This window comes from Elaeis guineensis, chromosome 9, assembly GCF_000442705.2.
Source record: "Elaeis guineensis isolate ETL-2024a chromosome 9, EG11, whole genome shotgun sequence".
NCBI classification, from domain to species: domain Eukaryota; kingdom Viridiplantae; phylum Streptophyta; class Magnoliopsida; order Arecales; family Arecaceae; genus Elaeis; species Elaeis guineensis.
The window spans coordinates 87,531,832-87,557,053 of NC_026001.2; the positions used below are offsets into that span (position 1 = coordinate 87,531,832).

Here is a 25,222-nt window from a genome sequence, read left to right on the forward strand (position 1 = left end):
CTTGTAAGAAACAATCCATCTCTGCAGATCCTCCTTATTATTGTCAAAAAGCTGACCATAGATATTCTTAGATCCTGACAGATCTACACCCTAACCGACAGCCTCTATGACTGAAATGACAGATCGATAGTAAGGATTGTCTGCTGCATTTGCTGGTATATGGCTGAAATGAAACCATGATCTAATAGCACGCCACATATCCTTCTTCTTATCTTTTTTCAGCATAGTGTCAATCCTCTGCTGCTTTGAATCTTTGCTGGGCATAGCATGTGGATCCAAATCATGGATGGTGGCTCCTACTGGAATATCTCTGGAGGACCTCCTCCTACCGCCAAAAGCTCCCAACAAAGATGACATGCTGTGTCTGCTCCCTCTACCACCAGGCTCTCTAACTGTGGTAGTCCTTCTGAACTCGAATTCTCTCCCACCGATCGTTGATCCAGACCCTGATTCATAGCATGATGGTCCAAATCGTTCTCTATATCGGGTCATCTCCTCTTGTCGGTACTGATCAGCCAAGCTCACCTGAATGACAGCCTCAATCCATACCTCATCATCTGGAGCAGAAGCCTTCTCTGACTCTCTAGAGTGATAAGAAAGTAGTTCTGCAGCTCGACAGTCCACTTCCGTCTTTTTCTGCTTTGCTCTTTCCTTCGCTGCTTTCGAATCAACAAAGTATTTTTTCATCAACTGTCAGACCTCTTGCGGACATTTCCGACACAGATACATCAAGATAACCACAGTCAAATGCTGCTTCAACCTATTCATCCCTCCTCTCTTGAATTCTGTGTTGCACCATTTGCATCTCTAATGATGCCGAGCCGAGAGCATCTCGTCATGATCCCAACCAATGTCACACTCTGAATCTTTCTTCTTACTCATTTCTGCAAGTATAACAAAACACGATAGTTTAATAATTATTAAAAAAATATTATATATAAATTAAAAACTCATAAATTCAAAAAAATATGTTATATGCTTCAAATAATATTTTTGAATTAACTGTAATATAATACTAATTTTACATATTTTTTTATTTGATAACATTATTTATTATTTAAATAATTACAAAAATATTTTTAATTTCAAAAATTTCAAAAAAATTCGAGGTTAGATTCAAGTAGCTTGATTGCTTGAATCATTCTAAACATGATTCTGAAACTCTGATTTTTTTAATTTATTTTTTTAATAATTTTTTTATGAATAAATATATATTAAAAAATATAATTAATTAAAGTCAACGAATGTCATGCTCTGAATTTTTTTCTTACAAATATCTGTAAGTATAACAAAACATGATAGTTTAATAATTATTAAAAAATATTATATATAAATTTAAAAATAATTTAAAAATAATTTTAAAACTTATAAATTCAAAAAAAATATGTTATATGCTTCAAATAATATTTTTGAATTAACTAAAATATAACACTATTTTTACATATTTGTTATTTGATAATATTTTTTTATTATTTAAATAATTATAAAAATATTTTTTAATTTCAAAAATTTCAAAAAAATTTGAGGTTAGATTTAAGTAGCTTGAATCATTCTAAACATGATTTTGAAAACTCTAATTTTTTATTTTTTTAAATTTATTTTTTTAATATTTTTATGAATAAATATATATAAATATTTAAAAAATATATAATTAATAAAAATCAAAGATTTTAGTGTCATCATGTAGATCTTCCAAAGATCTATCACATATGATCAAATCATATCAAAATCACAAAATTTTGGTATAATTTTCTCTTATTTTCATACTTCTTCGTTCTTATCTTTTTTAACAACAAAAACATAAAAAATAAAATATTTACTAAAAAAATAATATATTACCTTATTTCCGACCAAAAATTAGCATCTTCTCGAACCAGTGCTGCAATTTGAAAAAAAAAAATTTTTTTCTTATTTTATCAGCATCTTGTTGAGTCTGAGATGCCTCGGGAGTTCTCTAAGAGCTCTCAACTCTCTCAGAGAAGACAACCCACCTAGGCTGTCACTAAAAGATAGCCTAGGCCCCACACCACTCCCACCCCCCTTTTTTCACGTGAATGTCAGTATGGTTCGGTTCAATGCCGAACCGAACCGTACCGATCTATACTGTCCGATTTTGGGCGGTATGGAGCCGAATCGTACCGAACCGCAGACGTTTTTTCGAAAAAAAAGACTGAACCAGATCGGCTGGCTGCCGATCCGTTTCAGTACGCCCCGTACTGGGCAGTTCGGCCCGGTACGTCGAACCTTGAGTCAAATAATGAGCCAAGTAAATTGTCATTGTTCCAGGATTAAAGTATTATTAACCCAAATGAAGTTCTAACCGTCTATCAAAGAAAAAAGAATGAATTGATCTTGTAGGATTCCCAAGAAATTCTTCAATTTCTTCCAAAAGCAGATGAATAATCATTTGCTTCTCACATGTGGACATTTTAACTTAAATACTAATTTAATTGGTGAACAATGAGAAGGCCAAAATAAATAGTTATTTTTACCACATAACAGCCATTATAATGGGATGACAGCTACATAATGACCTATATACACATATGCATGCATGCGTCCATTGTATAATAGATGGACATTAAAACCAATATAACAGCTAAACAACTATTATTTAAACAACTTGGTAAGAATTGTCTATGAGATATACATCCATACGGCAATAAGGGTGAAAAAATAAATTCATGATCTGTTGATAATTCCCCATATAATGCAAACAACTTCAGGCCCATTAAGTTAATGAGATTGAGCTTCCATCATGAAATCATGTTTCTTAAAGGGAATAAAAGGAACCAACTCTCTCACTCTTGCTATCACTCTCTTCTAGATACTCAATCCTTTAGTGTGCATCAAATGTTCTCTGTACAAGTACCTATGTAACTATCAGTAAAAGACTATGAAAAGCGAAAAGAAAAAAGAGCAACAGGTATGAAAGGATAATAGGGAAAAAGAAAGAAAAATACTAATTTTGACTTCATTTAGTAAAGAGTTCTACATTTTGATATAAGGTACATGAGAAGTCATAAGGCATGCAACTCAAGTTCTGTCATTTGCAACCTATGGAATATAACTTCTAAGTTTCAAGCACATGATACATGCAAAGTGCTTAAATATACCTTAAAGTATTAATTGAGGCAAGAAATTCCATAAGAACTAATCATGGCATACAAGAACATGAGAATGACACAATATGGATGTGAAGGCCTAGGCCAAGTCCACTTGACCAACCCAGCCCTGTGGTGGGACCAAGGCCCGAAGGTCCCTACTCCTTTTTAATCGGGGCAGAGCCCCTTTTTGACATGGAGGACTTCTCCTCCAACTCTACCGGAGACTAGGAACCATACCCTCCACTCTATATTAAGGATCCCAAAACCCCCTTCTAGCCTCTTATCGCTAACCACCGTCGCCCCTTTCCCGTCTTTCTTCTGCTTGAGCATTGTCCACCTAGCATCATTGTGCCCACCAGAACCATGGCCACTTCCCCTATCTTTCCACTTTTCTCCCTTTTCCTCCCACCGGCGTCACAACCTCTTAATACATAACACCCAATCGAGCTCCCTAGCCTCTTCATGATCCTCCATGGTGGGAACATGGCCGCCAATGAGCAAGATGACACCAAAATCCATCAAAAGCCAAGATCCTCTATTTTTCTATATTGGTCTTGATCTTTGTCAGCCGGTTGCTGCTGCCAAGAGCTCTGTGCTACCCACCACTACCACCTATTGCAATCTCGCCGAACCACGACTTGCAGCCTTCCCTCTCCCCTTTTCAAGAGGAATGCAATGACCCTCTGTTTCCCCTTCTTTCCCTATTCCAGCAAAGAGGAATATTAAAAAAAGAAGATAGAGAAAGAAGAAGGCACGTCTCTCTCCTATTTTTCTCTCTCTTTCTCTCTATCTAATTCATGGACACCCCAATAGAGGGCCCCATGCCCCTCTACTATAGATCCAAGTTGACCTTTTGGAAAAACGGCCCTAAATCACCCTAGTACCTAAGCGGCATGTCAAACCCTACCCCAACCTTCGCTAGGTATCTCTAAAACATGGTTCCCATTAACCCCTATTGAATTATCTAAACCATAATTGATCTTGATTTGTTAAGTTCACCCTATATGGATCGAGTCGAGTAGTCAGGCACCGCCGCTTGGCTGACATGTCCTTCCTCCACCCTAGTTCGAGTATGAAGCCATACAACCTATAGTACCTTTAACCCTCTGTTTGGTATGAAGGCTGGATTGGAGGAAGGAAAAATGGATGAAGTATGGATGAGGGAGAAGATGGATAGATCTCTCATCCATCCTCTCATATGTTTGGTAAAATATGGAATGATAGATGAAAATGATTCCCTTCTCTATTTAGTATAGAATGAATAAAAGGAAGGATGATTTGTATAACATTTTTGCCAAACCCAAATGATAAAAAATATTATTATTGTTAATTTATAATGTGTTTAATAGTTAATTAATTTTATACAAATAGTTAATTAAAAGTAGTAAATACAAATACAAAAATAAAAGATAATTCTAATTATTTAATTATAATTATGAAATTACTTAGTGAAATTAAAATTATTAGTAATAAAATTTAATAGTATAAGATTAATAGTATAGATAAAATAAATATATATAAATAATATAAATAAAAAAGTGAAGAAGCGTTATAGTTTTGTTAAAAAAAATGAATGAGGGATAATTTTGTTAATACAGAAATCCACCCTCATATGCTCCATCCATCCTTCCTCGTCCTCTCAATTTAGAAGAATACAAATTGGTGGGCCAAGATGAATAGACAATCCCTCCTTTTTCATCCATTCTCTCTAAAATTTTTTGAAACAAATGGTAGATAGAAGTCATCTTTCTTTCCAACCCCATCCATCCTCCCTCTCATGACCCCATCCAAATATAGGATAAATTGGATCGCTTTCTCAATTTTAACCCGTTCCCAATTCTCTTCAGTTATGAAGTTATGGATTATGAATTTTAATCATTTTGAATAGCTTCGAATGATCCGCATCATTGAACTTTGAATATTCCAAAGCAGAAGAGATAAGTAATCCTGACACTCCTTATTAGTTTTCAAATTTTCATATATTTTCTATGCTTATAATTTATATGAAAATATAAAAATAATATTAAATATTGATGATATCATGTTTTCTTAAAATTAAGGATCGAGCATATGATATTATAAAACTCATGATTTATCACAAAAAAATGGTTTAATAAATATTTAATATTAATGACTAATTGATGAAATATCGCACCATATTTATGAAATTTGTATTTTTGTCATGAAAAGATTGATTTCATGATTGCTTTATTATTACAGACTTTTTATGAACTCTGGACTCTATTAATACACTTAGTATTTTCTTCATATATGATTTAAGATAATATTTTATAAAAAAATATAAGTAAAGAAGATCTTACTTAAAAAATATGACTAAAGGCTTTTAGATAGCTACGACAGCCTTATTTAAGTAGGGTCAATCAACATCTTAGAGCTAGCATCCCACAAAAAGACTCTCTAACAATAGGTGTAAAGTTGGTAATGAATACGAATTATAATACTTTGTCGATTATTATGACAGCCGTATCATGGATAGAAAGTAACCGTAGTACTGAATGTCTGTGAGCAATATTTTGCATTATGAATCAGGAAAATGACATATATTAATTGTTAGGATTTGATGCCTCGAGATTCAACCCACATTGAGCCCACAGCGAGGTTCGCGGCGAAAAACGGAGTCCAACGAGACCAAGATCACTCGAAACGGAGCTCGGATGGAGGAGATACGAGCTTTTGAAGTCGGCACGAGAATCGAGGCGGCGGAGGGCCGCCGGCGACCGGCGGCGGCGCGCGGGACGCGCGACCCAGGCCCGCGCGGGACACGCGACCCAGGCCTGCGGCCCAGGCGGGCGCGCGGCCCAGGCGCGCGCGCAAGCGCGGCCCAGGCCCGCGCGCGCGGGCCGGCCCAGGCCCTGCCGGCCCTGCTGGCCCCTTGCCCCGGTCCACCGTGGACCGGGCGGTCCACGGCGGGGCCTGTGGACCGCATGGGCGTTTCCCACGCGTTTCTCGTGGTCCACGGCAGTATTCCGTGGACCGGAGCGCGATCCGACAGCCCAGGTGGCTCCCGATCTTGATCGGACGGCCTGAGACGTGATTTGGGTTGATTAAGGAGTCCTAATCATCATCTAAGTCGTGATTAAGGTCTATAAAAGCCCTGATCGTGAAACAGAGAGGTGTGGTTGGGTTTTCTCGCTGCCGTACGAACAAGAGGAGAGAGAGAGGCGTGAGGCTGCTGTGAGAGAAGGAGCAGGAGGCTCCTGGACAGCGGTCGCCAGGCTCTTCAGGGGTTCAGGAGGGTCTCCAAGAGAGAGAGAGCTTTTGTGAGGGGAACTTTAGGTGAGAGAGAATTGGATGTACAAGGGTTGAGGGTGAGGTCTCCTTTTGTAAAATTTTCTTTTCATAGTGAAGTTTGCATGCCCCGTGGAGGCGAGCCCTTTTGTGGCTGATCCACGTATTTTGATTGTTTTTTCTTTTGTTTTGTTTCTTCTTTCTTCCTGCTGCATCGCGTGGTACTGAAAAGATCTTGAGAGGTGGTGTCCTAGCCAGACATCCACCCAACAAGTGGTATCAGAGCAAGGCGGTACAAGGACGCAGATTACAGCGGTGGTGAGCAAGACTGAAGATGGAGAAAACAGGAACAATCAAGATGGAGATCAACAAGTTCGATGGTAAGAGCAATTTCTCCTTATGGCAGGCAAGGGTGAAGGACGTGCTCATCCAACAGGGGTTGATCGATGCTCTCTTGTGCGATGAGAAGCCGACCACCATGGAGGTGCGGGATTGAAAACGGCTACAGATGCAGGCGGTGAGTACCATCTGCATGTACCTGACGGATGAGGTGGTGATCCATGTGCTGAGCGAGACTTCCCCGACGGTGCTGTGATCGAAGCTCGAGGAGTTGTACATGACGAAGTCTCTCACCAACACTCTTTTCCTCTGGAGGCAGTTTTACCAACTGCGGATGACTGAGGAACAGAGCGTGCAGGAGCATCTGAGCCACTTCCAGAAGATCCTCACCGACCTTCTCAGCGTTGGCGAGAACGTTGAGGAGAAGACCAGGGCGCTGGTTTTGCTGGCGTCGCTTCCCCCTTCGTACGAGTCCTTGGTGACTGCTCTTCAAGTAGGAAAGAGCACTATCAAGATGGACGAGGTCACCGCGGCGATACTCCAGAACGAGGTTCTCAGGAGGGAGAACCCAGCTTCGAGCTCAGGTGGCGGTAGCTCAGCTTTGGTGACTTCTGGAGGAGCAAGAGGCGGTAGACAGAGCAACAGGAGATCGCATCGAGGGCGGTCTAAGTCCAGGAGGGACTTGAGCAAAACCAGGTGTTACCGGTGTGAGGAGTTGGGACATCTAGCCAGAGATTGCCCTCAACTGAAAAATCGGACGGTGGCTGCTGTAGCGACGGCCGGCAGCGATTCAGATGGAGATGTCTTGGAGATATCTGACGAGGTATCTACTTCTTCCCAGCAGTGGATATTAGATTCTGCATGCCCCTATCATGTGTGTTGCAGAGAGGAGCAGTTTAACTCCCTGGAGAACAGTGAGAGCACTGTATATCTGCCGGATGGATCGAGCTGTGCGATCAGAGGCATTGGGACGGTCAGCTGGAGGACATATGATGGTGCAGTGAGGAGATTGGGGGAGGTCCGATACATATCCGATTTCAGAAGGAATCTTATCTCACTTAGCAGACTGGATTCGAGAGGCTACAGGACGGTAGCTGGTGGAGGAATCCTGAGGGTGCTACGCGGCAATAGGATTGTGCTGGAGGGGAAGAAGGGAGCAGAGGACATTATTACCTGGCAGGGAGCCCAGTGCGAGGTGGAGCTTCGGGAGTCAGGTGGAGCTCAGAGCGAGGTGGAGCTCCAAGAGGCGGATCGGGCACGAGACAGGAGACTCGGGAGGACGAGAGGCGACGTCGCAAGGTGAGATTCCTATTGCCGCAGGATGATGCCCCGAGCAGGTCTCAGGTTAGGAGGAGCACAGCATATGACGAAGATGGGATCGAGCAGCCTGGCTCGACTCCTATGTTTGCCCATCCCTGATCAGCAGGCGATTGCCCCAGGGCATGGGGGCGAGGAGATCCAGAAGCTCTCAGAGTTTGGAGGAGGCCGAATATCGAGTCGAAGTGGACATTGTTAGGATTTGACGTCTCGAGATTCAGCCCATATTGAGCCCACAGCGAGGTTCGCGGCGAAAAACGAAGTCCAACGAGACCAAGATCACCCGAAACGGAGCTCGGATGGAGGAGATACGAGCTTTTAAAGTCGGCACGAGAATCGAGGCGGCGGAGGGCCGCCGGCGACTGGCGGCGGGCTGCAGCGGCGCGGCCGCAGGCGGCGGCGCACGGGACGCGCGACCCAGGCCCGCGCAGGACGCGCGACTCAGGCCCGCACGGGACGCGCGACCCAGGCCTGCGGCCTAGGCGGGCGCGCGGCCCAACGGGGCGCGCGGCCCAGGCGGGCGCGCGGCCCAGCCGGGAGCGCGGCCCAGGCGGGCGCGCGGCCCAGCGGGGCGCGCGGCCCAGGCACGCGCGCAGGCGCGGGCCGGCCCAGGCCCTGCCGGCCCTGCTGGCCCCTTGCCCCGGTCCACCGTGGACCGAGCGGTCTACGGCGGGGCCTGTGGACCGCGTAGGCATTTCCCACGCGTTTCTCGCGGTCCATGGCAGTATTCCGTGGACCAGAGCGCGATCCGACGGCCCAGGTGGCTCCCGATCTTGATCGGACGGCTTGGGACGTGATTTGGGTTGATTAAGGAGTCCTAATCATCATCTAAGTCGTGATTAAGATCTATAAAATCCCTGATCGTGAAACAGAGAGGTGTGGTTGGGTTTTCTCACTGCCGTACGAACCAGAGGAGAGAGAGAGAGGCGTGAGACTGCTGTGAGAGAAGGAGCAGGAGGCTCCTGGACAGCGGTCGCCAAGCTCTTCAGGGGTTCACGGGAGTCTCCAAGAGAGAGAGAGCTTTTGTGAGGAAAACTTTAGGTGAGAGAGAATTGGGTGTACAAGGGTTGAGGGTGAGGTCTCCTCTTGTAAAATTTTCTTTTCATAGTGAAGTTTGCATGCCCCGTGGAGGCGAGCCCTTTTGTGGTTGATCCACGTATTTTGATTATTTTTTCTTTTGTTTTGTTTCTTCTTTCTTCCTGCTGCATCGCGTGGTACTGAAAAGATCTTGGGAGGTGGTGTCCTAGCCAGACATCCACCCAACATTAATAAATTTATTTATGCTATACACTTGGAAACATATTTTATGAAATCTTCATGATTTATGCATATAAGATTGGTTTCTATGACTTGTTTATCATGATGTACCATGAAATATTTTATTTTGAAAAGGATAGCTATTCTCTCTAAATGATGCATTAATTCATGTAAAATTTATACTTCATCCAGCAAGGTAGTGTAAGGTTTACTTCAGCATTTTCGAAACCATCCCAAACCGATCGATTCGGGGCATGCCGAACCGTACTGGTAAGAAATCGGGACGGTTCTAACATTGAAAACGGCACATGCCGGTGCCGGAGAAGAAAAGAGAGAAAGAGGAAAAGAGAGGAAGAGAAAGAGAGAGGGGTCCATCAGAGGGGCCTCGAAGGGCCTCTGGCAGGCCACCGTGGCCGTCGGGCGGCGTTTACGGGCAGCTCCGCAGCATGAAATAGGGGTGGAAACACCCCTGTTTCGCTTGTTTTTTTTTTTTAATTTTTTTTGCGTGTTACGCCGCCCATGGCGGCCCTCTAACGGACCCCCCCCCCTCTTTTTCTTTTTTCCTCTCTCTCTCTCTATTTCTCTCTTTCTCTCTTTTTCTTCTCCAGTTCAGCTACATTGTCCTTCATCGATTCGCCTCGGTTCGGAACAGAACGGGACGTGCTGAACCATACCGCCAGCCGACCGATACGGCCATCAATACTGGTTCCGCAAACCTTGATTTACTTACTAAGTTGTGTAGCTCATATCTCTTTCTATTTTCTTTCTTCAAAAAGAATAGGATCACTAGGATGAGGACAAGTTTAGGCTTGGAATTTGAGCTAGCAAGCTTGGTGATTTCATAGCAGAAATTTAGTTCCTTAATTCACTATGAACTTGTAGTTGATAACTTCCTAAATTTTGAAGTTATGTGATTTGGTATATAAATTTGGATTTAGTCACTCTGAACCAATATTTATTTCATTATTTAATGAATGATAAATTTAGATCTTTTATTTTTATATGAGATTATGATTGTTCACTGCATGCTATCATGGCTTGCACCCCTTAGTAGCATTGTCATGTTATATCCCAAAGTTGGGGTGTGACTGTATAATACATAGCTAACATAAATAGGTGTACCTTTGACTCTGCAATATCACCATATGCAGCATGCTCCTTTGCTGCAGCGACCAATTGAGTATTTTATGTGAGCCTTCAGTCCTGGGTGTACTGCCTTTATATGCTGCACCAGAATCTGCAAAAACACTTGAAATCATGAATAAAAGCAGTCGGAAAAATGTTAACAATAGACCTGCATAGGTTTCGAAGGAAAAACAAGAATTATTGGTAGGTTTAAAATATATTACTGCCAAAAAGAAGAGCTGCCACCATTTGAAGGAATTGTCACTTATAATTGACAAGACCTTTCATTGATAAGAAGAAACCTTGGACTTACACCAACAAGCACAAGTGATGGAGTGCAGAGAAAAGGTCATTAATAGTGCCAACCTGATTCAATAATTGAGGGATGCCACAGGAATGAGAGAGATCATGATATGCCTATGACCAGCATAAGAAAACAATCAAACTTGATAAGTAATTATTTAGTTGAAAAACAAATATAGTGATTTAATAAAATGTTTGAGGGACAAATTAGAAAGAACTATACTGGCTGGTTATGGAAGAATTTCTCTTCATTAGCAAGTGCATCTTTGATGCTACGGTTGAAGTTAATATCCTGCACAATTGTAAGAATAAAATAAACAGATTAGAGCATGGATAGATTAAAGTATGCCAGCCTTCTATTACCAAATAAGGCTGTCCATCAAGAATATTCTACGCTGTTTATTGTTAGGGATGGGATTAAGCTGAGCCTAATCAAGCGTCAGTTTGATCAAGATTGGCTTGAAATTAATTAACATCATTCGACACATACTGTCACGCTCCCGATCCGAGATTGTGAATCAAGGGTCATGACAACCGCCGCATACTCATAGAAAACTCTTCCCATAAGCATGCAAGACATCTTATCATACTATCCTAAAACAACAGCGGAATAATTAGTCAATAATTTAAATCCAAAATATAACGATCTAAATTTTTTTCTTTAATGTCTCAATAAATTCAACAACAATTCAAAGGCTTTACATCAAATTCAATAAGCCTTTCAACCGAAAATAAAAGTATAAAAATTCTGCTTCTGATTACTCTTCCATTCATATCTTGTATCATCTTAATTCTTCAACATCTGTAAAAACAGTAAAATAAGAGGTAATGAGCTAGACAGCCCAGTAAGCAATGATTACTTTCAACAGATTTCATCAGGCATTTAAGTAAATAATCATTTATAGAAAATAAGCATATAGAGTTCATCAATTCGAAATTAATTTCAATTATGCAACATAATTCATGCCAAATTCATTTCTTTTTCGAAAATTCAAGTTTCTTTCGAGATTTCAATTTCTTTTGTTCTTCAATTCTTTTCGTCAATAATGAGCTATGACCACATTTTTCCTGTGGCAGGATCATAATACCGCGTATCTGCTTGCGGTAGGCTGCGAATCATCTGGCAGCCATATCCTTTGGAACCGCTGGTCTCGCTGGCGGTTTGTCGCTGGTCTCTCTGGCGACATGTCGCTGGTCTCGCAGGCGACATAAACCCTCAGGACAATCAATTGCCAACGTATATGCCCCCATTGGCAGGGTCCTTTACATAGTCAGGTTGTCAATTCATAATGTTTCTTATATCATAATTCTTCATAAATCATATTTCATATTCTAATTTCGATAATAAAACATATAATCATGTAGTATCAAAATCAATCAATATAATGCATCATGAAATCAATATGTTCAATCATGCTTTATCATAACATTTCAAATAAGATATTTTCATAACAAAATACCATTCATCCAATTCATGTATCGTTTCACAAATTATGTCAGAAAAACACATTATAATTTGCCGATAAATCTAGAAAAAGTGAAACATTACTTACCTCGAACGCATTCCAATAAATCCACATAATTTTATAAATTTTCTTCCAAAAATTCTGTTTGTAGATCATATTGCGATATCCCATGATCAAACATCCACAATCCTATACAGAATCAATTTCAATAATTAGAAAAAATACGAATACCATATTTCAACGATTTAGATTGGGTCCGATCATCTAATTTCATCTAATCAAAATCTAATTAGGACCTAAACGATCCAAAGTTTGACTATCAGATCAAATCGGATTCGAAGTGATAGGACCGAGGTTTCTTCATCGATTTCATAAAATCAAGTAGAGAGAGAAAATCATGAGGTACAATTCGAATTGATCAGGTGACACAATCCAACATTACGATTGGTCCAATATCTCGATTGGTGAAATCAACATGATCAAATCAAGTCATGGCTAGATCGAAATCATGGATGATCAAATCTAAAGATTCATGGTCTGATTAAGGTGGGTGCCAGTACGCTGTCTGACAATCATGGATCAGGGTTCTTCATTAGAATCAGATCAAGACTATTAAAAAAAATTTCTTCATTCACTAACCTTTTTAAAGAGAGAATCAATCAAGAGAAAGAATGTTTTAGAGAGAGAAAATTTTAGAGAGAGAAAATTCTAGAGAGAGAAAACTCATCTTGAATTCTTCAGACAATATGATTCAACAAATCCGATTGATCGGATCAAATCATGCTGAAATTATCATATGGACAATTCAATAAAATCATGAGAAATAAAATCTAAAAATATCTGATCTGATCAAAGTGGATGTCGGTGTACCGTCCGACGATCACAGATCAAAAATCCATCACTAGGATCATTTAAATTCATCATCATTCTTCACAAAATTCTAGAAATCTTAGGAGAGAGAAATAATCTAGAGGAAGGATTCTAGAGAGAGAAAGTAGAGAGAGAAAATTCAATTCTAGAGAGAGAAAATACTAGTTCAGGCTGAAGAGAGAGAAACTCTCTTTCTCATATTTTATTATTTATATCATTATTTATTAATTAATTTAATAATTTTTCTTTTCTTTTCTCTTCTTTTCTTTCTTTCTTTTTTTTTCTTTTTCTTTTTCTTCACGGAAGAGAGGAGAGAAAATCCTATTATTATTATTATATTATAATTATATTATTTTTTTTCTTCTTTTTCTCCTTTTTTTTTTCCTTTTTCTTTTCTTTTTATTTTTCTTTTTCTTTTCTTTTCCTTCTTCTTCTTCTTCTTTTTTCTTTTCCCGTGGATTCCTTTGGGCCGAAACAGGGGACCGTGAGGTCCCCTCGTTGGCTAGCCGGCCGACGGTGCAGCCGGCGTGGGGCGGCTGTCGGCAAGAGGGGAGGCAATCCGGCGGCAAGAGGGGGACCAAACCCGGTGGTCGGCGGTGACCACCGGCGTTGGAATCAAAGAGAAACGGCAAAAAATGAAGGTTACTTCCGCAACAAAAGGGGGAGAAGAGAGGAAGGGGAGGAGGCTTACCTCCGACGCCGGCGAAGCTTTTCCGACGAGAAATTGGACGGCACAGGGACGGTCTTCCGCAGGATTTTTCCGGTGATTGCCGCCAACCGGACTTAGAATCTTCGGTGGAAGGAAGAGAGGAGGGATCTCCTCCTTAAATAGAGCCGGAGGGAGCTCGTCTCCGACTCCGATTGGGAGCCGGCGAGAGGAGGAAGAAGACTCCCTTAGGGAGTCTTCTCCCCTGTTTTTCTGTTTTTTTTTTTTTTTTTTTTGGGCTTTGTTACATGGGCTGGGATTTTTTTTCGGGCTGGGCCATCACACATACCATTTTTTTGGGCTTTTTTTTTCTCCATTATTGTTTTATATTTTTTTGATTTACTTTATTTTTACAATTGTGATCGGAGAAAAAAAAGAATTAAGTAGATAAGAAGCAAAAATTAACATAATTTGTTTATATTTTCATGATACTTCTTCCTTGCCCATCTCTCCCGATGCAATGCCCACCTCATCTCTCAAAACTACGGCAACCCTTGCTATCGTCTATCCATCCACCTATGCCCCTCCAAAGGCGGCTCTTATGGAGCTCTCCAACAGCCATTCAACTGTCAGCAGCCATCTGGCAGGCCGCCAATTGTTGCTCGACCATCCAAAATTCCTCAAAGGTGCTTCATAGTTGTTCTTTTCCTTTTTCATTCTCTTATTTTTTCATGTTATTCCTCTTCTCCTTCCCCTTCTTATTTGAAAGATCCTTTCTTCTCCTCCTCAGAAATATTTGGTGCTGCTTTAAAAAAAATGCTTTTGTGTCTTTTCAAGAAAGAACACTATCCAAGAAAATAAATGTTTGGTAAGATAACCTAAAGGTGCTTCTATAAGAAGAAAAGTCAAAAATGTGCTTCTAAAAGAAGCTAGAAAATTAGCTTATAGCTTCTCTTTTCTTTTTCAAAAGCAGAAGCAACATCAAACACACCCTGCTTCCTCTTCTCCTTTTTATCCCGTTTTTCTTCATTTGCTAATTTTCACTATTTTTTTTATTTGTTCTCTATTTTCCTCCATGTTGCAATCTTTTTCTTCGAAATGCAAGTACGGCATTTCAATTATGACATAAGCTTTACATTTTGTTGTTTTTCCAAGACTTGCCAAATTCATAATTAGAGTATTTAAATTTTAAAATTTGCTCCTATTAACACTTATTACTCCATTTAACTCGGTCAATTGATATGAGAGGTAATCATATCATGGTCATGATTTATCTTTACTCCTATTATGTTGTAATGGCGTGTTTGGTTATGAGGTCAATATGTTAGTTTCAATCTATTATTTATTTTTCCATTTTTGGTTAGGTAGTTCTCATGGGCACCTAGGCAGTGCCGATGGAGTTAGGGACGTTATTGACTAGGGATTGCTAAGCCACCTTGGCAAGCTTGGTTTCATGGATCTGCTTTATGGTGATGCTTTACTAATGATTAAATTCATCAATATATAAGTAGGCTCTTGCATCCAAACTGCACCTAGATTAAATTGTCTTTCTTGTGGATCGATGACCACCATCCCAATACCTTGGAGGCACAAGACATTTGACCAATGGTTGGCTAGCTACAGTACCAACATGTGCTCATGCATGCCAAAATCAGGCAACAGTGAGACAGCATAACTGCTGCAACATGGTTACATATGTCATGGAAGTAGCATGGTGGGTGAGGTGCCAATGGCATGTCGGCATGACACCAACATGCAATATTCTAATTTCCCAGCCACATATTTAGTGTTAAGTAGCAATAGCAAATGACTGACATAAAAGGCAAAGTTTTTCCTTTTAATTTTTTCACATGGTCTTTTCTAACATGCAAGCTTTGGAGTTAGTGCAATTTAGTTAGGATCTTTGAATTTTTATTTTTGACTAATTTGTCTTAAACATTTAGATATGAAGGAATAACTATTGTATAATTGATGGATGCAAGATATGAGGCAAGAATCAAAGCAATTGTTAATTTGAAGTATCTTGAAGTTCAAGCCCCAAAACAGTTGACTTTTCCAATTCAACAAGAATAGTTGGCTTATCAAGTTTATTAATGAGTTAAAGGAAATTTAAAATGCATCCTATTAACAAGAAAATCTTAGGAATTTCATATTGAATCTATTCTTTACAAGATTTTGGGTATACATGACCAGCTAGGATCTCTCCTGTGGACACGACTACTTGGAATCTGAAAAGTATTAAAAAATGATTGCTTTTCTTTAATATTGCATTGGTGGATGCAAAAAAGTAATGTTTAATATTGCATCTTTACTTAAATATATTTTATAATAAATTGGCAAAATGTCTAAATTTTAATCGAATCAAAATTTCTTACCAAACCCAAAAAAAGAAAATAAAAATCAAATTAGCAACAGATCAAAATCCCCATCTGTAAACTAAACTCACATGCACAAAGGTGTAACAGAGACAAGCTTGATCAAGGTTGAGTTGGATTAATTTTGATTTTGAAATTTAACATCAAGTTTGGTCCATTCCCTATTTCATTGAGCTTGATGAAGTAAAATTACTTGCCATCCTGAAAATCAGCCCATTTCAAACAATTTCATACCCTTAAATCAGATTGAAATAAAATCAAGATCAAGCCACAGTATATTAAACAATGACTGCTTCCACTATGTGAAAACTTTTGCACTTTCCACTACAAAATACCTCCCATACCACAGTCTTATATGTTGAAGCTCAAAATAACCTTTGACCAAATATGACCCAAACTCCCATTGGACACCAAGGAAACATATCTCTTTGCCTCTTTATCATGCCACTGAATAATCACCAACACTCAACAGCCCCACCCCCCCCCCCCAATTCGCTTTACTACAATATCCCAAACCTTTGGCATCCCTAAATTTCAAATTAAGCTTGATCAAACCCAATTCAGATTGATCTCAACAATATTACACCCCAAGCCTGTGAGACTTGGCCGATCAATGGATCCGATTCTAATAAGAAACCAACTTAATTACTTGGGTTTCATAAATTTTGACTTGAGAGGGTAAATGTTCTACCAATTTATTGTGAAACAAAATTCGATAAAGAAACAATCTCAATGATAAATTTTACAATAATAAAGCAGGCAGTATTTTTTCTTCCCCTCACAATCTCGGTAGATGTTGCCACAGCAAGCATGCTTGTGAATCATGTGTACTCAAAAAACCTTTGAAAGCATAGAGCCCTAAGTTTTCTTCAAAGCCATCAATAAACTTGATAGGCTTACCAGAATTCAAAAAGTCAATTGGTCACACCTGGAAAGCAATTTTAAGATTCATGACTTGGACTTAACCATACTTCAAATCAGCATTCTAGAGGGTGTCATTTATTCATACCAAAACTCTTATGTTAGTCACCTTTCCAACTATTACCTATCATATTGGAATATTTAAGCCACATCTAATAAATCAGCAACTAATCCCAAAAATTTCAAATGATCAAGGTTAAATAAATGCCTGCTTGATTGACGATAGAACATCAATATTCCAATTATCTAAGATATCTAGCCAGTTCAACATAGACGTACACCACAAAGCATTTTTATCAACAAAAATCCACTAGTAGCATCGCATGTAATCCTTCCACCACCCTTCCTTCTGCATAGAACCAAGGGATGGTAAATTCACCCTCTATGCGCAATGACATATTTAAATTACTTATGCTCAACAAATTCATTCGTTAGGATGAAGACAAAGGAGCAAACCAATACATATCCAACCTCAATGCTTGTGAATTTATGAGAGGCCTCCTACTTTTGACAGACCAAAGTTCTCCGTCTCAGTGCTGGAGCCCAAAAACCATCGTATTGCAGTGCCAGTACGTGGTATGATATAAGACGGTGAGGTATACCAAGTATCATAGTACAAGACTGCATACCTATATGGTATTGTGCGTCCTGTATAGTACTGTGCTGACCAGTACGGCGGACATTGTATGGCACAAATTTAACTGATTTTTTTTTAAGTAAAAAAAAAAAATAGAAGAAGAAAGGAAAATGTATGCTGAAGTCAAATTTCAAACAACCAAAAAAGCTCTAATGATATCCAAAGACACAGAAAATTCAATTCTCAGCAGAATAAGATAAACATTTTCAGTGCACAAATAGCAAATCAAACAATGGCAAATAAATGATATAATCTCCAGTTGTGGACAACAGAAATACCTGTTGACTGTGATTCATCACACCCACATAACCAAGTTTAAGAGGGATCACATTTCCAGGTAAGAAGTTACAAGCATTGGTTCCTCTGTCCATAATATCCAAGAGAAGCCACAGAATCATTACTATGTTTCATTAAAACATAAATAAAAATAAAAGAAAGACTAACTATAACATAACTATAATGCAGCAATATAGAAGTCCATAAATGAGACCTTTGTGATAACACCAATTGTTCAAGAGCCCGCAAGGAAAATGCCAAAAAAAAAAAAAATCTTAGAATTAAGTGATCCTTTGTTTTCACATCACAAGATTTATTGTCACCCTAGAACTTCTTAAAGAAATTACCATCTGGATCGGCAAGCCTTGCCATTTGCAGTGCGTCAGAATTTGCTAAATCTGCATTTACCGAAGATACTGCTAAAATTATGCAAGTTGTATGCTTGATGTACAATAAGATCATTTTTCTAATTCTTGCCTCGATATCACTTGGTTGGTCACCAACTGGCACTTTTGTTATTCCAGGTAAATCAACCAATGTGATATTAAGAACATTTGGTGAGAAAATCTTTAAATGAATTTGGTTGTCTGAAACTCCCTTGTTCCATCCAGCTTCCCTATCTGTTTCAGCCTGAAATAAATGAACAGAATAGGAGTGCATTGTTTAAGAATTTGATATGATCGGTATCACATGGCAACCTTAATATATTTTTGTGTTTGTGTGCATGTCATAAAGAGTAGAATTGGTCTATGAGGCGAAAGGAACAAGAAACAAGGTAGCAGCAAACTTTACTGCAGCACAACAGAAATCATTAACTTGTAGTAGGCCAAAAAACCTCCATTTGTTCCTGAAAATGTAATTCCCAAATTTAGAGTTTTTTTTTTTGTTGTTAAATTTCCGTTTCTTGAAGCCCAAATATCTCATGAATGCATGATGTGAGCCGATAATTGAGATTGCTTATCTTAAAACTCTTAACAGGGATGTAGTAAACCAAATATTCAATCAATTTAGCAGCATGAAATTGCAAATTTCACCAAAAACTCTGGATGAGGATTGAAGACATAGCTTAAGCTTTTGCTTGCAAAATTGCCTCTTTACTTCAATACATCCCAAATTCAACAATGAAAGTCATGGTTCGCCGAACCGCCCTGAACCAGGCAACTCGAGACATGCCAAACCGTACCAGCAGCTAACTGGTATGGTTCGGACATCTTATTTGGAACGCCAGCGAAGATGGAGCAAGATAGAAGAAAAAAGAGGAAGAGAGAGAGAGAAGAGGGGAGGAAAGGAAAGCGAAAGGCCAGTTGTTGCTGGCAGTTGCCTGTCGAGGCCATCGGAGGGCCACCGAGTCTTCGGGTCTCCACGATCCTCCACAAGATGTGAAGAGAGAGATAGATAAAGAGAGAGGAGAAGAGAGGGAAGAGGAGGGAGAAAAAGGCAGTGGGGAGACTGCCAGATAGTCCAAAACACTCTCATAGCCACCATAGATTCGAAACAGAGGCTTCGCTCCTATTTTGTCGGAACTTCTAAAATATCCGACAAATCCATTGCCGACTTCATTATATATCAGATTTTTTAAATATCAGATGAAACATGGGCGAAGCCCCTATTTCAAACCCATGGCGGCTGTGGGAATATTTGGGGCCACCAAATGGCCATAGCGGTCCTCTAGCGACCTCCCCGCCACTTTCCCCTCCCTCCTCTCCTATCCCTTCCCTTCTCTATCTCTCTCTCTTCTTATTTTCTTTCATAGAGAACCATGGAACCCGAAAGGCTGCGGCGGCCCTCTGATGGCCATCGCCGGCATCTCTCCCTCCCTCCCACCTCTCTTTCTCGCTCTTTTCCTCCCAAGTTTATCCCCCGTTTGTGTATTAGTTTGAGTCCAATATGGTCCAACATGGGAGGGACTCATACCATCGACCAGCCGACACGCGGCCCGATTCCAAGTGGGCGATCCTTGATCAAAGTTATTAGCTCTACTTTGATTTCTTCAGAAACTTTGAAGCACAACTGAATAGAAATGTCCAATTTTTATAAAATATGTGATTCTTTTTCAAATAAGGAATTAAAAATCACAATAGGATATTTATCTTGTAATAAAGCAAAAGCAACAATAGCCTCCAAGAAAAACTATCGCACTACATTTCTCGAGATAGCTTCCTGTTGTGGACGCACTCCCAATTCATTTCTTCACGAGAACAAGAAAAAAATCAAGAATTTTCAGAAAAGAAACAAGAAAAGACAAAGCAGAAATATACAAATAGCCAGCGAATGCGCCCGCACGCGCGCGCGCGCGCGCACACACACACACAAAAAGCAGCTTTCAACCTTAGTATACAAACTAGAAGCCCTAATTACCTGAATCTCCCGTCGGATGTCGGAGAAATCGTAGAACCTCTTCCCAGGCAAATGGAGGAACTCCCCCCACTCATCCCCCTCGGCCCTCTCCGGCCGCCGGCGGGCATTGCACGAGCTGCAGCACCAGCGGTCGGCGGGTGCAGATATCGGAGCCCCTCGAGAGGAAGTCCCGACCAACGAGGGCCTCGCGCACGCTCGACTTGCCGCTGCTTTGGCTCCCGACCACGACCACCTGCGGCTGATCGACAGTGGAGGCCGGCCGAGCTTGGCGAAGATGTTCTGGAGCTTGTTCACGATCGGATCGAATTATGGGGATTAGTCGAAGAACCTAGTGATCGGAGAAATGAGAAAAAACAAGATGAACGCGAGGCTTCGCAGCAACAAAGCAGGTGGAGGGGAGAGAGATGGCGAGGCGGAGAAAATTTTTTTTGGAAGGCTGTAAGCGTGGTTAAGTAGAAATACAATAATGCACTTTCACTTTAAAACCATTAGAATAAGATTTAGGAAATCGTGTAAATTCTTAGGGGTATACTTGGAAGTTAAATTCTTTGAGAGAACGAAACGGGTGCTCCACAAGAATCGGCGCCAGGCGCCCGCCGCCGGGGGAGATGTTGGCGGAGCCGTCGGGTCGTGATGGATAGATCTGGGCCGTTGGATGAGCACGATTTTTGCAGGACATTGATCGGTGGGTTGTGAATGGTTTGTTTGGGGGGGTCTATCGAGGGAACACTGTTCAGTTGATTTGATTCAAGAGTAGAGCTGATGAACGGATTTAAATTTTATCCATTTTTAATCGGATTTCGAACTGGATCTCTGTAAATCTTGACAGTTTTTTGATCCAAGTCCGGCTCATGATTAGATCCATTCAAGAGGTTCGAATGGGTTTGTTGGTGGGTCGCGTTAAAAACGGCAAGAGTGGGGCCCCCTTAAATTGGGTCTTTTATACTGGGGCTCGCTTTTGTGGTGCCATTTAAGGCCACCGCTAGCGTCGCTTTTGGATGCCCAATGGGCTCCACCACCAGCAAGGGAGAGAAGACAGGAGGATCTCCGCCAGCTTTTGCGCGCCTTCCACAACCCGAAGCAGTAGCAGGGATCTCATGTCGAGTTCGATCATTCATGATGCGCGTTTTATCGTAGAATTTTGCAAAACTGGATAGCCACCATATTATTTATGTTATCGATAAATGGTAGTCACATATCTCTAAAATTGGAATAGGATTGTGTTCCAGCATCTTTTTCTGAGATAGCTGACATGATGGCTATCTAAGATTTGCACAGTCGATCCAAAATTTTTAATGTCAAGCCAATCGATCCAAAATTTTTACTGCCAAGCCATACCTTAGTCCAGTACTTAGCCAAAGCATGATCCTGGGAATCCAAAAGCCACTGCACTCCCTTTCTCTTTTTTATTTTAAAAAAATTCTTATGTTGCATCACGAGGGCCTGGAGTATAGTGAGTAGGGTCCGCAAGCAAACCGATCAACCAAAAAAACCGATCTGAATCATTAATTTTCATTCAATTTAAATCAATTTTTTTATATATTCACTTCCATTTCTATTTAAAAATTTTAGAAACAAAAAAATAAATTGATTAAGTTTCTATTTAAATTTTTAAAAAATTTAATTTAAATTGAACCTACTTATGGATATATAAACCGCCATCATTTTACTTATATTTTGCCTAAACTGCCCTAACCCCTCCCCAAAATTGAGAAATATCCATCCTTTACGATCATGCCCTCCTCTCCTCCCATTCCATCTTGATGTATCTAACTTCAACGGCTCGAGTCTTCTGTCTCCTCCCACTCCGACTCTGGCTTCTTCTTTGACAGCTTCTTCTTCTGTATTCTCTAAAAGATATGAACATACTTTGATGCCTTCTAACAATATCATTAATTAGTTTATATCCTCTTATAGAACCATCCTTGGTCAAAGGCATTTTCAAAATAACTATTAATAATCCGCTTCTCTCCTTCCACCTTGAGATCAAGCAACAGCTACCTCTTTCTCCTTCTTGAAAATCTTGATATCATGAAAATATTAAAAAAGAAAGAGAGGGAGGGTTCTTAGAAGATTCAAGGTAGTAGAGGATGGAGATCTTGGTATCCTCAAGATATGAAAGGAAGTGGGTGATTGGAGGGTTGGGGGCAGAAGGAGGAGGGGGGGGTGTGGTTTGATTTAGCATCATTTTTATGAGCCATCGATCTAAGATTTTATCCATCCGAGGAGATGTTACTATTTTCCTTCAAAGATCGTCTAGTATGCTAAGATTTATTGCTTCTATATTTAGCCCATTTCATAAGTTACCTATTTAGCATGATTAGAAAAAAATTAAAATTAATAACAGTTCATTTAGCACATCTTATAAGCTATCTATTTGATAGAAGTCCAATAGTCCACAATCCAATTAATCGAACCGAATCAAATTGATTTTTTTTTATTCAATTTGAATCGATTTTTCTATGTAACCAGTTCGATTTTAATTTTCATTTTAAAAAATCAATTCAAATCGATTCGATTTGAAAATTAACCCCGAATTGAGCTGAGCCAAATCGTAAACACTTCTAACAATAAGCATGCTAGTCTCGCAGCATTCTTATTTATAAGTAGAAGTAGAGAGGGTGCAAAGCAAATATATTTGTATAGTTAACGACTATTGTGATTAAAGGTGTAAACAAATCAAGCTAAGTCAAACATCATGTTGCTTAAGTTTAGCTAAAGCTCGAAGTAAGCTTAATAGATATTGTTTAGGCTGAGTTGAGCTAAACCAAAATATTAGTGAGTCGAGCTTGAACTAGTTATGAGTAGCTAAGTTAATTTGCAGTACTAAATATGATTCAAGAAAAAGATTTGCAAGGGAAGCCAAGTAGGCAACAAATTGATTTCTTTTTTTTTTTTTTTTTTTGCTTCGAGAGACGGAGGAATCTGTAGAAAAGCATGCTACTTGGTATAAATAAAATATGTTGGTGTAGGATCTAGAACAAGCACTAATTAATTTAAGTAATAGAAATAAAAAAATAGTAAAAAGAAAGATTTCTGAAGAGAATAAATCTTCTAATAAGAAATAGAAGTCCAAAAGAACAAACTCAACTTCTCTCCGCAACAAAAAAGGCACAAAGTCTCGCTCTTTCTCACACGTCAAAAAAGCTCTCTACATTTCAAGAAATTCTCCAACTCCACTCATCAACTCCCTTCCACTTTTTATGAAACCACATTATCCTTCCCACTGAAAGACAAAAATTTTACCATCTTCTACCAAAAATTAAAAATATTATCTCCTATTGAAAGATAGACGCTGGTATATTGAGCCTGAGACTCAACCTAACTTAATATAGACCTGAATTCTAACATTACTAGAACTCATGACCAACTAAGTAAAAATCGAAAATTGGGCAATGAATTTTAATATCCCCTTCATTACAAAGTCCATACCTATAATATTAAATTTTCTGATATCATGAGCATCCAATAGCTATTACCATTATTGTTTTAATAATAACAATATATAATAACTTATTGAACCAAGAATTAAACTATGCAGCTCCTATGTTAGCTTGAAAGAACTCCTTCAATGGCATGTCCCTTTCGATGCATGCATTGAAGTTGATGATGTCCTTTAGCACTTTTTTCCAACATTGATTACATGGTTATTATATCCAGATTCCATCGAGTTTCTAACTTAAACTAGTAAATATCAAGTTGCCAATTATAATCACTATGAGTATGCCATTACCAAGGCATAACGTGAATCAAGCATTCCAAACATAACTTGTCATTGCTTAATCTTTAAAATTACAAAATTAGCCAGCTCTTCATCCTCGTGTCTGACTAACTCTTCAAAAGAAATATCCATATCTTAGATAGTTTCATCATAAGGCTCTTCTACATAATTTAACTCTGCAATAAGGATCTATATGACTGGATCAATTGCGGTATTATTTGACTCTTTTTAAGTAATTTCAAAATCAATTGATTCTTAAATCACAATTTCTTTGGAACTTGATATCATATCCATTTAAACGAGCTTCCTTTGCTCCAATTTTTTTTCCTAGGCTTGATTGATCTTTAGGCTAGTTGATCTTGTTATGCTCTGAATTTTTAGAATTTGATTCAATTTCTAATTGATTAACCTCCCTTTACTTCAAATCTTTATTTTTGAACCAAATATACTCTTTGTTTGGATTTTCAAGAACTAAAACTCCATGATCTAACTCAAGGATCATAATATTTGGATCATATAGGTAGGATTCCTAATTGGATCAATCATTTCATAGTAAATGACCTGATCAAAAACTCAATGATTCAACTTAGTGAATGGATCAAGTTTGTAGGCAGATCAGCGACCTAGCTCTATCAATTTTCAAAATTATCCTTATAAAAATATATTTAATTTATGTTATGCACTTAAATAATTATCAATATTTTATATTCATATTTTTATTACTTTACATTAATTTTAAGCTTATGTTGTATATCTTTATATCTAATACAATTTATATATTTAAGCTTATGTTGAATATAAATATATCTATACATTTAATATATATTTGTATAATACCATATATTTATATTATTCAGATATTATATTAATTATTTTTGTATTAGCTTACCAGTTAACTTGTCCAAGTTGTCAATCCACTCAAATTATTGGAAATCCCAACAAAACAAGTTTTCATGGGTTTTAGACACTGAGTAGAAGAGTTTTTAAAGGGTAATCACATGAGAAACCAAAGGCATGCTGCCCTGTCATGGAGCATGCAATATCCTCTTTTTTGTGAGTCTAAATTATATATATTTTGATAGTAATTTTTTAGATTTTTTCTGCATTTTAAATGAAACTGATACACATTGGAACTGACTATAGCCGATGTGGCACAACTGACCAATCAGAGCCCCCACGAATCGGTCACTTAGTCCTCATCTTGGCCAACTAGTTTCCACTATATGACTACTCCAAAAAATACATGAACATGCCC

At 39.1% G+C, this 25,222-nt stretch overlaps 1 pseudogene; it reads right to left on the minus strand.

Moving 5' to 3' along the window:
- The window catches only part of LOC109505192 (dynamin-related protein 3A-like), a 41,456-nt pseudogene extending 20,531 nt beyond the window's left edge, over positions 1 to 20,925 (minus strand).
- Between the last annotated feature and the right edge of the window lie 4,297 nt (positions 20,926 to 25,222).